The following is a 16,856-nucleotide window of genomic DNA, read 5'->3' as shown; positions in this document are numbered from 1 at the left end:
TTTATTTTTTGTAGAGACAAAGTCAGACTTTATTGCTGGGCTGGTCATCAGTGTAGTACAATTTTGATGTTTAATGAAATGAATTTTAATAAGCAGCCATTTAAGATCTACTTGAAGTTTGTAAAAATATATAGTAAAATATGATTCTATGATCTTCGTCACGGTCTGAATGTTATTGATTTTTTTTGAATCACCAGAATTTAGTGTAATGCCTAGTATTTAGTGGTTAATCAAAAAAGATTTGTTTTTAATGATTGTTATTTATTGAAACTTAGATTGTTTCATTTTACTAAAGTGCTTATATATATATATAGCCACCATGACCAGCCAATCTTTTTTACATTATAATTGTCAAAATGCATAATATGTTAAGTAAAGGGCTAGCAATACCATAGACTCGGAGCTAAAGATTGATCAATGTGTTGACAGATGTGGGATGAAAGAAATAGTTTCTCTAAGGATGATTTTCCTAGAAGTACTTAAGCTGAGAATTAGGCAAATTGCAATCAAAGGCTAGTGAGAGCCTATATGTGTTAAGAGTCTATTGATTTATAGGCTGGGCATGGTGGCTCATGCCCTGTAATCCTAGCACTCTGGGAGGCCAACGTGGGTGGATCACTTGAGGTCAGGAGTTTGAGACCAGCCTGACCAACATGGTGAAACCCCATCTCTACTAAAAATACAAAATTAGCTGGGTGTGGTGGCATGTGCCTGTAATCCCAGCTACTTGGGAGGCTGAGGCAGGAGAATTGCTTGAACCCGTGAGGTGGAGGTTGCAGTGAGCTGAGATCGTGCCACTGAACTCCAGCCTGGGCAACAAGAGCAAAACTCTGTCTAAAAAAAAAAAAAAAAGATAAAAGAGTCTTGATTTATAATACGAAGGTGATTACTTTTGAGGCCCTGAAGTCCATTTGTTTAAATTCAAATCCTAGTAGCTATATTAACTATGATTTGGAACAATATTTAAAGTTCTCTGATTTCCAGTTTTCTTCATTTGCTAAATGAGAATGTTGTAGTTTGGGCTTTCCAGGAAGCAGACACTGAGATAGTGTTACTACATGCATATGATTTGTTGGGGAATAACACAGATGAAAGAAAATGAGAGGAACAGGATTGAGCAGGAGGAGTAACCAGAATGATGCAGACCTGACAAATTCTCTGCCAGGCCCATAAGGCAATATGGAGCTAAGATTACCCATTGGAGGAGCCCTGCATTGGGCAGAAATGACTAGGCCCTTGTATTGTCACTAGGCCTTGTTCTGTCACTGACTAGTGGCTACCTGAAAAAGAATAAACTCAGCTTGACCCTGATGGAGCTAACAGAGATTGTCACCCACCCTTCTTCCTCTCAGCTGCACAGCAAGTGCTTTCTAGAAGAGGGGTCTGAACAGCAATCTTCATATCTGCCACACTCAGTCATAGGATTATGATGATTATGTGTATTGTTATATATAATATATACAACATAATTGGCACTTGGTGGTGTAATTCATCATTCTTTTTCTCCTTTTCAAAATGTGTAATTTTTTTTTGAAATGGAGTCTCTCTGTCGCACAGGCTGAAGTGCAGTGCTGTGCACTTCAACCTCTGCCTCTCAGGTTCAGGTGATTCTCCTGCCTCAGCCTCCTGAGTAGCTGGGACTACAGGTGCACGCCACCATGCCTGGCTAAATTTTTGTATTTTTAGTAGAGACGGGGTTTCACCATGTTGGTTAGGCTGGTCTCAAACTCCTGACCTCAAGTGATCCGCCCGCCTCAGCCTCCCAAAGTGCTGGGATTACAGGCGTGAGCCACCACATGCTAGGCCCAAAATGTGTGATTTCTAAGGATGCAACATTAGTTATGTAAGAGTCCTGTCAAAAATATTTAATCTGGATCTAAGAAGAGAAGCAAGATAACTTTTTATATTTAAATTTAAATAGTTTTAGGGGTACAGGTGGTTTTTGGTTACCATGGATACATTCTTTAGTGGTGATTTCTGAGATTTTGGTGCACTAGTCACCCGAGCAGTGTACATTTTACCTAATATGTAGTCTTTTTGCCTCAGCCCCTCCCAAACTTACATCCCAGTTCCCAAAGTCCATTATATCACTCGTATGCCATCGCATCCTCATAGCTTAACTTCCACTTGTGAGAACATATGACATTTGATTTTCCATTCCTGAGTTACTTAGAATACCAGTTCCATCCAAGTTGCCGCAAAAGACATTATTTCATTCCTTTTTATGGCTGAGTAGTAGTCCATGGTGTATATATACCACATTTTCCCCCTTTTTTTTTTTTTTGCCTTGAGACAGAGTTTCACTCTTGTTGCCCAGGCTGAGGTGCAATGGTGCAATCTTGGCTCACTGCAACCTCCACCTCCTGGGTTCGAACAATTCTCCTACTTCAGCCTCCTGAGTAGCTGGGATTACAGGTGCCTGCCACCACGCCCAGCTAATTTCTGTATTTTTAGTAGAGTCAGGGCTTCAACATATTGGCCAGGCTGGTCTCGAACTCCTGACCTCAGGTGATCTGCCTGCCTCGGCCTCCCAAAGTGCTGGGATTATAGGTGTGAGCCTCTGTGCCCATATACCATGTTTTCCTTATCCATTTGTTGGTTGACAGGTACTTAGGTTGGTTGCATATCTTTGCACCTGTGAATTGTGCTGCTATAAAGATGCATGTGCATGTGTCTTTTTCATATGACTTCTTTTCCTTTGGGTGGATACCCAGTAGTGGGATTGCTGGATCGAATGGTATTTCTACTTTTAGTTCTTTAAGGACTCTCCATACTGTTTTCCATAGTAGTTGTACTAGTTTACATTTCCACCAGCAGTGTAAAAGTGTTCCCTTTTCACCACATCCATGCCAACATCTATTATTTTTTGACTTTTTAATTATGGCCATTCTTGCAGGAGTAAGGTGGTATGTCATTACAGTTTTAATTTGCATTTCCCTGCTAATTAGTGATGAGCATTTTTTCATGTTTGTTAGCTGTTTGTATATCTTCTTTTGAGAATTGTCTCTTCATGTCCTTTGCCCACTTATTGATGGGATTTTTTTTTTTTTCATGCTGATTTGTTTGAGTTCCTTGTAGATCCTGGATATTAGTCCTTTGTCAGATACGTAGTTTGTGAATATTTTCTCCCACTCTATGGGTTGTCTGTTTACTCAAGATAATTTTTTTCTTTTTCTTTTCTTTTTTTTTTTTTGAGACAGAGTCTCACTCTGTTGTCCAGGCTGGAGTGCAGTGATGTGATCTTGGCTCAGTTCAAGTGATTCTCCTGCCTCTGCCTCCTGAGTAGCTGGGACTATAGGTGCACGCCACCCCACCCAGCTAATTTTTGTATTTTTGTAGGAACTGGGTTTGACCATGTTGGTCAGACTGATCTCAAACTCCTGACCTCCAAGTGATCCACCTGCCTCTGTCTCCCAAAGTGCTGGGCTCACAGGCGTGAGCCACCGTGCCCAGCCCTTGGGATAACTTTTTTTTTTTTTTTTTGAGATGGAGTTTTGCTCTTGTCGCCCACGTTGGAGTGCAGTGGCACAATCTTGGCTCACTGCAACCTCCACCTCCCAGGTTCAAGCGATTCTCCTGCCTCGGCCTCCCGAGTAGCTGGGATTACAGTTGCCTGCCACCATGCCCAGCTAATTTTTTCTTTCTATTGTTAGTAGAGACGGGGTTTCCCCATATTGGCGAGGCTGGTCTCAACTCCTGACCTCAGGTGATCTGTCCACCTTGGCCTCCCAAAGTGCTGGGATTACAGGCGTGAACCACTGCGCCCAGCCAGGATAATTTTTTTAAAGGCATACGTTATAAACACAGCTTGCCTGAATTCTAAAAAATTAGTGTTATGATAGACAGAAAAAGGCTAGATGAAGATTAAGAGAACATGACTACTAAATGCAATGTGTGATCCTAGGTTGGGCCCTGGATTGGAAGAGATAGTATCTAAGGAACCACAGTGGAACAGTTTGGGAAATTTGAATATAGACTATGTATTAGATATTCGGTAATAGTATATCAATGTTGAGTTTCTTGAGTATGATAACCAGTAATATAGGAGAACAACCTTGTTAGGAAATTTATGCAGAAATGCTTGTTTTTAGGGTGGAAGTCATGCTAATTTGAAACACACACAGTCAGACTGTAAGAGTTTCCTACCTAGGATGTGCTGTTTACCTCTTCCAAGCCCACAGAATTGCTTTCAGCCTAGATTGAGAGATGTTGTAATAAGGAGTCCCATAAAATTAACTGTTGGATTTACTGGAAAGATGCTGTTAAGGATACTCTTCACATGATGTCATTGTGAGAAACTCAGAGAAATTCATCTTTAGTCTTAGTCCTGGAGTAGTAATGCCTCCTTTGGGCAGAATATTTGTTACCCTAGGCATACTAAACCTGTTATAACTGATTTTGTTTTTCCTTGTTACAACATCTGCTACAAAGCTTAAAGGAAGTTTTCAGGACCTTAGAGTATGTATTTTTAAAAAAATTATTTATTTTGAGACAGTTGTGCAGTGTTGCCTAGGCTGGAGTTGCATGGGCATGGCTCACTACAGCCTTAACCTCCCATGCTCAAGCAATCCTTCTACCTCAGGCTCAGCTGGGACCACAGGCTGGGACCACAGGCATGCGTCACCACACCTGGCTAATTTATTTTTATTTTTTGTAGAGATGGGGTCTCGCTATGTTGCCCAGGTTGGCCTTGAACTCTGTGCTCAAGCAGTCCGTCTAGCTTGGCCTCCCAAAGTCCTGGGACTGCAGACGTGTGAGCCCCTGCATCCAACAAGCATATATTTTTGTGCATCATTTTTGTTTCTATTTTCTTTTTGCCCTAAATTTCTCATTTTAATTATTTTGAATTGTTTTACCCATTATACTGATTTTTTTGGGTAAGCTACATGTATTTTTAGAAATAAGCAAGGTATAATTGTTAAAAATATGCCAAATATATTGGCCTTTTTGGTGATGTATAACAATGTCTTCCCCACCAGACAGTAGGCACCAGAAGGTTTTGTCTTGTTCCCCCCCTTGTGTTTAACATAATGTATGAGACAAAACAGGTTCCTGGTAAATTTGTCTAATAAGTTCACATTTAGGACTCCATTTTCAAATTTCTTCCTCACTGGCTTTTGGTTACTACTGTTCAATTTTCCTTTACAGTTCTGGTCCCTCATTTCTCCTCTGTGGTTTTTACTTTCTTCCTTGCCCTCAACAATGTCAGTGCTTCTCAGGGTTTTGTTCTTGGTTTTGTTTTTCTCACTCTGTGCTCTCCCTGGGTAACCAAATCTAAACCTCAGGTTCCAGTTACTATTTCTAAGCTAAAGACTCACAAACCTGTACTTCCAGCTCAGACCTGAAGCCAGCATCCTCGACATGTATCTAACTGACTCTTGGGTGCTTCATTTAGATGTACTGGGGTTGCCTGAAACTCAGTATACCCTAATGAAACACATCATTCCCCCCTCTAAACTTGCTCCTACTTTAGTATTTTCTGTGGTCATCAATAACACCTCCATCTCCCTGGTCACCCAAGCCAGGAATCCTAGACTCTCCTTTCACTTCCCACTAATTCAACTACCCAAATCTTAGAGATTCAGCCCCCAAAAGATCTGGACATATACTGTGTTTGGACATGAGGGCACTCATTAAACCAATCATAATGCCATGATAGTGTCCTCAAATAGAAGAGTGGTTAAATAAATTATGCAATCATTTATCAGGGTTTATTTTTATTTTTTAGAGATGGGGTCCCACTGTGTTGCCCAGGCTGGGCTACACTCGCATCATCATAGCTCACTGCAGCCTCGAACTCCTTGGCTCTCAGGTGATCCTTCTGCCTTAGCCTCCGGAGTAGCTGGGAGTACAGGTGTGTACCACCATGCCTGGCTAATTTTAAAATATTTTTTGTAGAGATGGGATGTTGCTATGTTGCCCAGACTAGGCCTGAACTCCTGACTTCAAGTGATTCTCCCACATTGCCCTCCCAAAGTGCTGGGATTACAGGTGTGAGCCACCATGGTTGGCCCATTTCTTGGGGTTTTTGAAGAATATTTAATACATAGAAAAAAAGCTCATGATCCAGTGAATTAGGATATATGACTTCATATCAGATTTTATATACAGGGGGAAAAAAACAGTGGTTTCTTTCAGGCAATAGTAAGTAGTAATAGTAAATAAATAATAACTTCCATCCCATGTAGGGGGCTTTGCATCAACTGTTTTCTTTCTCTGGAGTGTTTTTCCCACCTTTGCCCAACTCCTAAATGCATTCACACTTTAGAAGTAGTGAATGCATACTTCATCTCAGATTGGATGTTGCTTCCTCAGAAGTACTTTAGAACATGTATGTACTTTTGGGCATATGGACATATTCTTATAGTGACCTGCACTTTTTTTTTTATATTCTCCAATTTAAAACTTAATTAAAAAGTAAACTTTAATGTCGAAAATGCAAACTTGGGGAGGGCAAAAAGATCACACACAAGGCTGTCACTTCACCCTTGGAGGGTTGCACAGCGGCTGGCAGAGGCGCTCCTCACTTCCCAGATGGGGTGTGTGTATGGGGGGCGGGGGACGGCCAGGCAGAGGCGCTCCTCACTTTCCAGATGGGGTGGGGGCCAGGCAGAGGGCTCCTCACTTCCCAGACGATGGGGTGGGCCGGGCAGAGGCGCTCCTCACTTCCCAGACGGGGCCGGGTGGGTGTGGGCTGGGGGGGCGGGCAGAGGGGCTCCTCACTGGACAGTGGGGGGCCTGGGCAGAGGCGCTCCTCACTTCCCAGAGGGTGTGGTGGCGGGGAGGACGCAGGGCAGAGGCGCTCCTCACTTCCCAGACAATGGGAGGGCCCGCAGAGGTTCTCCTCCCTTCCCAGAGTTGGTGGGGGGAAGGGCAGAGGTGCTTCTCACTTCCCAGACGGTGGGGTTGGGGCAGGCAGAGGTGCTCCTCACTTCCCAGATGGTGGGTGGGGGGGCAGGGCAGAGGCACTCCTCACTTCCCAGACGGTGGGGGGCCGGGCAGAGGTGCTCCTCACTTCCCGGACGGTGGGCCTTTGGGCAGAGGCGCTTCTCACTTTCCAGAGGGTGATGGGGGCCAGGCAGAGGCGCTCCTCACTTCCCGGACGGTGGGCCTTTGGGCAGAGGCGCTTCTCACTTTCCAGAGGGTGATGGGGGCCAGGCAGAGGCGCTCCTCACTTCCTAGATGGGGTGGGGGCCGGGCAGAGGAGCTTCTCACTTCCCAGACGGTGGAGCAGCGGGACAGAGATGCTCCTCACTTCCCAAACGGGGCGGGGACCGGGCAGAGGTGTTCCTCACTTCCCAGACGGTGGGGCGGTGGGGCAGAGGTGCTCCTCACTTCCCAGACAGGGCGGGGGCCAGGCAGAGGTGCTCCTCACTTCCCAGACAATGAGGGGACCGGGCAGAGATGCTCCTCACTTCCTAGACAATGAGGGGACGGGGCAGAGTCGCTCCTCACTTCCCAGATGGGGCAGCGGCCGGGCAGAGGTGCTCTCACTTCCCAGACAATGAGGGGACTGGGCAGAGACACTCCTCACTTCACCGACGGGGTGGGGGCCGGGCAGAGGTGCTCCTCACTTCCCAGACGGTGGGGCGGCGGGGCAGACATGCTCCTCACTTCCGGACGGGGCGGGGGCTGGGCAGAGGTGCTCTTCACTTCTCAGAAGGGGTGGGGGCCAGGCAGAGGCGCTCCTCACTTCCCAGAGAGTGCAGGCCGGGCAGAGGGGCTCCTGACATCCTAGATGGTGCAGTGGCTGGGCAGTGGCGCTCCTTACTTCCCAGACAGTTGGACGGCCGGGCAGAGGCCCCCATCACTTTCCAGATGGGGCCGCAGCTGGGCAGAGGCGCTCCTCACTTCCCAGACGTATGACCTGCACTTTTCATGAATGGTACTAATCAGTTTCAATTTATGTGATTATATTTTAAATGTCAGCCTCCCTCCCTAGACTGTGGGCTCTGTCCGAGTAGAAACTGTGCTTGCTTTGTTCACCACTGTATCTCTAGCACCTTGTATGGCACCTGGCATATTTGTTGAAAGAAAGAACTACATCAATGATTTGCAAAGTGTGTTCTGAGGTGGCATCTTACCTGATGTGGTAAGGGATAGAGGAAAATGTCAGCTGATTGCCTACTCCCAGGTCCTCTTTTATTTGGCTCAAATATTGGATCCTGGCATAAGAATATGAGTATACAAGAAATTTCCAGTGCTTCAGAAAAGATTGTACAAACTGCTGAATTAGTTGATGTTAATGTATCTTCCTTCTTCAATATTCTGTGATCCTAGATGAAAATAACAAAGGGGGCCAGGCGTAGTGGCTCAGGCCTGTAATCCCAGTACTTTGGGAGGCCGAGGTGGGTGGATAGCTTGAGGCCAGGAGTTTTGAGACCAGCCTGGACAACATGGCAAAACCCCATCTCTATAAAAAATACAAAAATTAACTGGGCACGGAGGTGTGTATCTGAACTACAAGGGACATGGGTGGCTGCAGTGAGCCTAGACTGTGCCAGTACACACCAGCTTGGGCAACAGAGCAACAACATCCTGTCTCCAAAAGAAAAAAAAAGAAAACAACAAAATAACAAAGGCCATGTAGGAATGCATATGTCGTAATTAGGGAGTGGTATTTGCCAGCAAGGTTGGCAGTGGTTCCCTTTTCCAGGAGCAATGAAACTCCCCTTTCGCACTCTTAATTGAGGATCTCAGGGGCTCCTATCCCTTTCCACTTGGCTAAGGGTTATTCTCAGGCCTGAAGTTTTTTCTTGGCTACCGTCTTTACCGTCCATGAAGTGCTTTCTCCTTATCCTGTAGGGATTCCCCAAAGACCCTACAGTCCAGCCATTTGGGGTTACTTGTAGTCCTCTCCCATTCACATACTCATTCATGCAGTTCCCTTAGCCGAGAATTATCTTTTTTCTCTTCTTAGCAAAGTCATCCTGTAACTTAAATGCCAATCCTTGTAAGAAGCCTTTCCCAGAAGCCCTCCTGCGCTCCCATAATACTTTATTCTTGTATCTATATAGAACCTTCTGCAGTTCAAATGGACAAGTTACTTGTTTTATCAATAGAAGAATACAAACAGTGTTACAGGCTGGGTTCCCAGGAAGCGCACTCTTACATGACTAGTGTGCAGGAGATTTATTAGGGAATGCTTTTGGAATCATCACTTGTGGGAGGGAAGAAAAGCTGAATTGGGCAGAAGCAGCTAGGCTTCAATGAAGTCTCAGTGGAATGCCTTAGCTGATCCTGCAAGTTGTTCTGCAGGAGATGAGAAAATCCATCAGAATTGTACCAAATGGAGGTGAGAGGGCTGAGCCTTTTATCCCTGCATTGATCAGTCACTGGATGTGGCCTCTCTGAGAACATTATGACACTGTGACACTGGCGTGCCTGAAAGGGGCTGACAACCGATGGCTTGCTATGGGCATGACTCTTGGCGGCAGCAGCTCAGTTCTTTATTCCTGAAGTGGGGTCTGAAAAGTGCATCTCAAGGCCTATATATATACAAATAGTATATATCTCATAGGATTGTCAGAAGCCCAAAACAGGGTAACATAGAAAAGTACACAGCATTTGGCTTGGCACATAGGAATCAAAAGCATGCTAAGTATGGCTATTATAATAGCTATTATAATAGCTTATTATAATATAATATTATAATAGCTCTATAAGTAGAAAGAGCAAGTTAGGGAAACGTGCTTACTTTTGTAAGTCTTAGTATAGGGCACTAGTATGTTTTATCTTTCCTTTTTTATTTTTGAGACAGACTCTTGCTCCGTTGCCCAGGCTGGAGTGCAGTGGCGCGATCTCGGCTCACTGCAACCTTCACCTCCTGGGTTCGAGTGATTCTGCTGCCTCAGGTTCCCAAGTAGCTGGGATTACATGGGATAACAGGTGTGTGCCACCACACCTGGCCAATTTTTCTATTTTTAATAGAGATGAAGTTTCACCATGTTGGCCAGACTAGTCTTTAACTCCTGACACCTCAGGTGATCTGCCCATCACGGCCTCCCAAAGTGATGGGATTACAGGCGTGAGCCACCGTGCCCACCACCCCCTTTTTTTTTTGACATACTGCCACCCAGAAACACTGGTATGTTCAATAAATACTTGATGTGTTAATTAATATAAAAACATGTAACCCTTTTTCTTGAAGTAGATGTTACTTTGAACTCAAAGCTAAAATACAAAACACCATTTAATAACTTTTATTAGCAACATAAAAGAAGGCACAACATGTATTCACTTGCCTTAAAAAAAAAATAATGTTCCAAAGGAAAACAAAAGTAATGAAGCAGTACTGGACAACTGTCAAAGAAGAGCGCGGGTTAATGGCTTCTACCACTGGATTTTATATTTTTGGAACATAATCTTTATAGCCAGGGAAGGAGGTTTAGCTGTTTTTCCACAGCTCATAAATGATGTTGTTTATCTTCATTAATGTGTGTGGGGCTTCATTTTCCTACATGCTCAATATATTTGGTAGATCTGTTTTGATATTACTGAGCACTGCTTTGTGCCAGGCACAATTCTGGGGATACAGTAATGAGCAAAATAGTTTACTAAGTCCCTGCTTTTAAAAATCTTACATTCTTGGTGGTGAGGATACTGACAAATAAATAAGGTCTGGAAGTTGTAACTGTTATGAAGAAATAAAAGCAGGTACAGAGTTACAGCAATGGTGCAGGTGTACTTTTTTGGATACAGTGGTCTGGGCAGCCCTCTGAGAAGGGACCTGAAATATGCATCGAACATCGACGAGTTAAAAAAAATCTGGAGGAAATGTTCTGTCAGAGAAATCAGCAAGCGCAAAGGCCCGAAGTGGTTGGAGTTTGCGTGGTGTGGTACCAGCTAGAAAGCCAGAGGTGAACGAGGAGAGGCAGAAGCATCATCATAAATACACATATGGATGTTCTCCTGGCTTGAGACCACAGTGCTAAGGGAGGTGGGGTTTACAAATCTCTCAGGAGGCCACAAAGGGTAGGATGAAGCCGATTTCCAACGGCGGAGCTACGAGGACGCTTTTCCTCTGCTAGGGCCAGGTTGGACAATTGCAAGGGATGGACTGCAACCCGCTCTCGGAAGACCAACCTTCGCCCAGGGGCAGGGATGGGCCGGGAAGGGCCTCGGCAACCCCCGACCCGCGGGCGCTGCACGGGCCGCGGTTACCAGCAGGCGGTGTAGTGAGCGCGCCTGCAGCAGCAGCAGCAGCAGCAACAACAGCAGCAGCAGTCGCCGCCGCCGCCGCCCGCCCGTCCCAACGAGGAGGAGAAAGGAGGGGACCGGAAGGAGCCGCTGGTGCTGCGGGAAGTGGCAGGAGCTGGAGGCGGGGACCCACCTGGAAGCGCCGGGGCGCCGCTATCGAGCTTCCTGCAGCGGTGGCCACCCGAGCAAGTGCCGTGGCGGGGGCGGAGAGCGGCCAAGGCGGCGGCGCCTCCCCAAGTGGCCCGTGGCGTCCGACCCCGCGTGAAAGGTGAGCAGGAGCTCGGGGCACGTGGTGAGGGCCAGACACGGGGGAGGGAGAATGAAGGGGGAGGGAATGGGGGTGGCAAACGATCGGCTTGGGACCCGGATTTGGAGCCAAGTACTGGGAGGGGGTGGGCTGGAGGCGACGACTGCGACGGCTGTGACGGCGAAGCCCCCACGTGGGGCGGGGGTGCGCGCGCACGTGTGCGCGGGCGAAAGGGGGGCGGGGAGGGCTCCTGGGAGGGCGTCGGGCGCGCGCTCGCTCAGTGGCGGCCCACGTGATGGGCACGCCGAAAATCTGTTTCCACGTGACAAGGAGGCCGGCTGAGGCAGCGCGTTGTGCTGTGTTTGTGTAGTATAACCGTGGTAATTGGAGGTTTTTAAGATTGCCGCTTTTCTTCTGTACAAGGGGAAAGGAGGAGACATATGAAGCGGAAAAGACTTCCTACTCAGTGTTTTAAATGTTCACTACACTGTTAGTGAAGTGCTTTTTAAGTTCCGAAATACTGATTTTTTGCTGTACCGCCATGTTAGAGGAAGCTCGCGAGATGCGAGTGTGTTTGTATCGCGAGATCTCTCGATTCTCGCGGGACCTCGTTGGCAGAGCAGTTGTCCTGGATGGCGGAGCCTTGGGTTCCGGGGACCTGGGACCCGCAACTCTTTCTACAAGGCAAGTCGTTAGGGAGGGGCCCAGGGCGAGTGCCTCTTGGTGCCGGGATACGTGCTGTATCAGCTTCCTATAGTCTTGAAGGGAATACAGTAACCCCATTGAGGCAACGCTGCCCTCCCCATCCCCCTGCGGGCGCTCCGCCACCTGCAAAAGCATATGCACCCCTCAGCCGGGTCCTTCTCCCCACGCAGTGATAGTTCCACCCTGTCCCACTCACTGGAAGTCCGGAGCCGTGCTCGTGCAGACCTGATGATTCCATTGGATACCGTTCCTCTTACTTTAAAACGTTCTTGTCAGTTTTTACCTTGTTGCCATTTTCTAAAGTATTCCAGACCTGTTAACTATTTTGTCGCGTTTTCTGCTGCAGTACCTGTCTCCAGTCTCCTGAAACAGAACTCCTCCCATCTCTTTTCTCTGGGTGTCATTTGCTCATCACCCTGACTTCGTATTTTCAGTAACTTTTGGCAGTATTTGGAGGGCCCATTATGTCTCTGATAGCACCTAAGGTCAGAAGAAAATCCTGCTTTTAATCATTTTGTACGTGCCTATTAACTCAGTTATCGGTAGGGTTTTAATTACCACTGTGTTACTGACGTTGCCATCTTTGATGTTTAGGGATGGTTAGGGTAACAGACGGTTTCATGTGAATTTTTATTTTTATTTTTTTGAGACGGAGTCTCGCTCTTGTCGCCTAGGCTGAAGTGCAGTGGGGCGATCTCGGCTCATTGCAACCTCCGCCTCCCAGGTTCAAGCGATTCTCCTGCCTCAGCCTCTCGAGTAGCGAGTAGCGAGTAGCTGGGTTTACAGTCGCGCTTCACCACGCCCGGCTAATTTTTGTATTTTTAGTAAAGACGGGGTTTCACCGTGTTGGCAGGCTAGTCTCAAATTCCTGACCCCAAGTGATCCACCTCCCTCAGCCTCCCAAAGTGCTGGGATTACAGCACTGTACAGGCGTGAGCCACCGCGCCCGGCCTCAGGTCGACTTTTTAGTAAAGAGCAAACTCAAACTTTGGTATCAGAGTTTGAGCTTTATTTTTCTTAAATGAGTTTGAAATCAATTTAATATTTCTCTCCAATTCCCTAATGTCTCAGAAATCAATTTACAATATACCTTTGTTTTTTCGTATTCTTAAGTAGTGTTTGGATTTTTATTTTAAGTAGTTGCAGTACTAAATAGGGAGTGGGGAGTTAATTACAAAACGAATCAGATGACTAGTTAATTCATTCATAGTTTGTTTTTTAAAACTACAAAAGCTTTTTTTTCCCTGCACGTCATACAGAGGTATATAGTATAGAGTAACACAGTACTTATTTCAAGGTACCACAAAGTTCCATTCCTGAGTCTTAAATCTCTGTAACCAGCCTTTGTGGTTGCTCTGTATCATTCCAGATATTTCCATGTTTTAGTTTAGTTTTTGTTTCTTAAATGAAGGGGAGAAAGTGTTGTTTTAATGGGGTGTCAACACAACGTTGGCAATCAGTAAACATTTTTTAGCCAAATTAAATTTTTGTTTAGTGGTATGTGCCTATTTGTCAAGACTCATGTATGCATACTTAGATAAAAAGCAGATTTTTTTGTTTGTACTGATTTTTTTGGTAGTATAATCTTGTGAAAATATCACAAATGACTTACTTTTGCAGTAAAGTTGATTTATTGTGCTTGGTAGCTTTGCACAGAAAGTACATGTAAAACAATATTTAAATAAATTAATGTTTTATCACTTGAGTTTTATATTTTTATGTTTAATGTTTGTTACATATTTAACTTTATATATTATATATTCTAAACTGTAACCTAACTATATAGGAGTTTTTCAGACGTTTTAAAAGTTTATCAGTGTGATTAAAATGGTAGTTCTGACCCTGCAATTTAGTGATCTCAATTGGAGAGTGGTTGACATATCAGTAGTTGGTACAAACAAAGGTATATATACTTGAAGTTGCTAAGTGGCTATCATTTTGTAAGTGTTGTTTTTGTAATTTCCCCCTTAAACCTACCAGTACTAATATTTACCAGACCAGTCACACAAGAAAAGTGTCCACTCTTTGGGCAATGTGGTTTTTTGTTGTAACAGTGCAAGTAGAAATGTTGAGGAATAGAAGTGAGCGTTGAGAGATACGATGTTGGAAAGAGGAAAAGGGGATGTTGGGAGTGTAGAGGTTGATGTTGAAATGGAATTGGACAAGTTGAGGAGAAAAGAGGAATGTAGAAGGTTGACAGTGAGTGAAGAGCCATGGTCCAAGAATAGTTAGGCTCATAATAGTTGGAGGACAGCCGAGTCAGTATTTGAGGCAACTTTCTCCTCATCTTTTTTTAAGACAGTCCTGGGTCCGTTCACAGAATTGCTGGATATTTCCTGTCATAAAAGTCAGCAGCTTAAGGTGATACTTAATTGAAACCTTGTGAATTCTTTACTTTAGATAAAGCTATTCAGTTAAATAACATTTGTCAAGTACATTTTACCATTATTTTTAGTAGTAGAAAATTGTGAAAGTGACAATGAGTTTGAAGGTCACAGTTCTACAATGACCTTTGCAAAGGTATCTGCATAAATTTAGCTTGGTAACTCGGCCTTTAATAGTCCACGTACATCTGATCTATGAAATAATATATGTTCCTTATTCTTAGGACTTTCGTTTTATAAACTTTTCAGTAGTGGGTCTTGGTAATTACCAGTCTTTTACAGACACGAAATTATTTGTACTTGGTAGAAATATACTGAGAAAAATCCAAGGAAGAGGAAAAATGTGTTTTTACATGGTTTGTTTTTGCTTGAGTAAAATTTAAATAACCAAGAAATTTAATTTTCATTTTTCTCAATTATTACAGTCATATAAATGATGAGAGCTAATGAACTTCAGTGATCAGAGGAAATTAGTAACAGTGATAATATAATACTGATTTGTTCTCACTTGAATTTTTTTCTTAAGGTCTGACACCATGCCAGTTTCCACAAACCTGTAACTTTAAGTTACCTTAAGCTGGCCTGGTGGCTCACGCCTGTAATACCAGCACTTTGGGAGACTGAGGTGGGAGGATTGCTTGAGACCAGCAACAACATAGTCAGACCATGTTTCTACCGAAAAAAAACAAAAAAACAAAAAAAAAACTGGGCGTGGTAGTGCATGCCTGTAGTACCAGCTACTTGGGAGGCTGAGATCGGAGGATCGCTTGAGCCCAGAAGGTTGAGACTGCAGTGAACTGTGATTGCACCATTGCACTCCAGCCTGGGCAACAGAGTGGGACCATGGGTCAAAAATAAAATAAAAACACCTAAATTTCATATGAAAATTCAGTTTGGAGTTGCCTACAAGGAATAGTTGCTAGAAGAGTTTCATTTTTGTAGTAGTATTTACTAGAGATTTGGTGTACACTCTGGTGCAAATTTCTGTCGTTAATGCTCTGATAACTACTATAATTGTACTCTGAAAACCACTCTCAGTAAATATTTCCCAAAGTCCAAAGTCTTGACTTGATTATTTTGTTTGACCCTTTGCTTTTCACTTTTTCTGTTTTTCTTTTCAGCTGATCTTTCTCATTTATGTAGGTAATTTTTGTCTTATTAGAGAGGAGTGAGTAACTTGCCCTGAGGAGACTATCACTTTGTGATTAATCATACTATTCAGGTATTATTATTACTGTTGTTTTTGGAACTCCAGTATATTTGTAAGATAGAGTCAGTGATTCAACTGACATTTATTGCTAATGACCTCAGCCATTTGAAACATAGCAGAAATCCTGGACATGAAAAAATCTGTAAGCCTTCAAAATGACTGCAACCAAGTATAATAAGCCATTAGCCTTTATTAGGAAACAACTAATTGGAAGTAGTCCACAGATAAAAATCTTCAGTGTTGGCCATTGGAGTTAGGGACATTGGCAGCTGAAATGACATCTTCAGGGGAAAAGGAAGAACTATTAAAAAGTAGGTGGAACTATGGTAGAATAGTGTTTTAAGGCCATTACATAAAGACATACACTCCTATAATCATTAACTTCTGAAGGAATGACAGTATCATAGAGCATCCTAGTAAGATGATGCGTGACAATGATGACTTTAATAATAAACCTTTATTCTGTGTATTATGTTTAAGGAAGTAAGAAATTGGTGTCTTTTGAGATTGCTATAAAAGTAAACATTTTCAAAACTGTTAATTAAATGTTACGTTTCAGTTTTCTGGAAAATTTACTTGTAGATCTCTCCTTATCAGATGATACCAAATAAAAATGGTACTGTTGTGTGTGGAACTTCCTTTGTTTTATTTTATTATTTTAACCTATTTATCCTTCTACTTAATATTTCAAGGAAACTCCCAAACAAGACTCTGTTATATTTAATATTTGATATCAGTAATGAACAACCAGTTGCCTAAAGATTAGCACATTTGCTAATGAAGAAAATAGTAAAGCAGATAATTAGAATTAGTAAATGACCTATGCATATGATTCAGTTGTATAGTTTTGAATCCTGGTATTGAGTCTATTAGCCTAAGTGTCCTAAGGTGCCAGGTTTTTGTAGTGAGTTTTCTTCGTTGCATTGCTGGCCTTCTCTGTCTAATTTAGTATGTTAATTTAAACCTTATGCTTCCATTAGTGGTAGATAGTCTTTGACTTGTGTATAAGGTGTGTGTATGTATTTTAATGATTTTGAAAGCTGGCTTGAGGAATTAGATCTTGGGAATTAATAGAATTATTATTAGAATTTTGATATATTGCTTCCATTAT

General features: G+C 43.7%; 1 protein-coding gene across 6 annotated transcripts in view; it reads left to right on the top strand.

Annotated features, from left to right (window-relative positions):
* The first annotated feature begins 11,301 nt into the window (after positions 1-11,301).
* The window catches only part of ZZZ3 (zinc finger ZZ-type containing 3), a 126,598-nt gene continuing 121,043 nt past the window's right edge, over positions 11,302-16,856 (top strand). For 2 of the 6 annotated variants that reach the window (XM_030913365.1, XM_030913361.1), the window contains exon 1: positions 11,302-11,467. The gene's annotated coding sequence lies outside the window, so the exon portion shown is untranslated. Of the gene's footprint in view, positions 11,468-12,038; positions 12,131-16,856 lie in introns of those variants that run through there. The other 4 variants (XM_010380672.2, XM_010380671.2, XM_030913362.1 and 1 more) reach the window with 2 other exon arrangements.

The sequence above is a fragment of the Rhinopithecus roxellana genome, chromosome 12 (genome assembly GCF_007565055.1).
Source record: "Rhinopithecus roxellana isolate Shanxi Qingling chromosome 12, ASM756505v1, whole genome shotgun sequence".
Taxonomy (NCBI): Eukaryota; Metazoa; Chordata; class Mammalia; order Primates; family Cercopithecidae; genus Rhinopithecus; species Rhinopithecus roxellana.
Note: the sequence above shows the minus strand (reverse complement) of the source record. Positions and strands in the feature narration are given on the sequence as shown.